The sequence below is a fragment of the Suricata suricatta genome, chromosome 16, assembly GCF_006229205.1.
Source record: "Suricata suricatta isolate VVHF042 chromosome 16, meerkat_22Aug2017_6uvM2_HiC, whole genome shotgun sequence".
NCBI lineage: Eukaryota > Metazoa > Chordata > Mammalia > Carnivora > Herpestidae > Suricata > Suricata suricatta.
The window spans coordinates 32314369-32314792 of NC_043715.1; positions in this window are offsets into that span (position 1 = coordinate 32314369).

Consider the following 424-nt stretch of genomic DNA (forward strand, 5'->3'; position numbering starts at 1 on the left):
TTCAGAGACAGCTAGGACCCCCAAGGGTATAGTGGGATCTGTGAGGTGAACCTGGTCCACAAGCTTCTGGGCTGCTGCCAGGATGCGGTCTCGCTTTTCAGGGGAGAGAGTGGATATCTAGATGACAAAGAGGTCATACGCCTGGGTAAGGTATCAGAACTCTTTAATGTAGGCTGCATGATTAGTGGAAAAAGACCCTAAGTGCTTTTCTATTTGGGACAAGTCTTGGAGGGAGAAAGGAACGTGGACCCAGATTACACCCTTTGCTCCTGTGACCTCCCTTGAGTGGGCAGAGGAGGTCAGGGTCTGGAGTTGTTTGGGAGTGAGCTCAGGTGGCCATGGGTGGGGAGTCAGGAGACATAACAGGATTGGAGGAGGAGTGAGAGGGTATAGAGGCAGGGGGTGTAGGCAGTGGCGGGGGAGG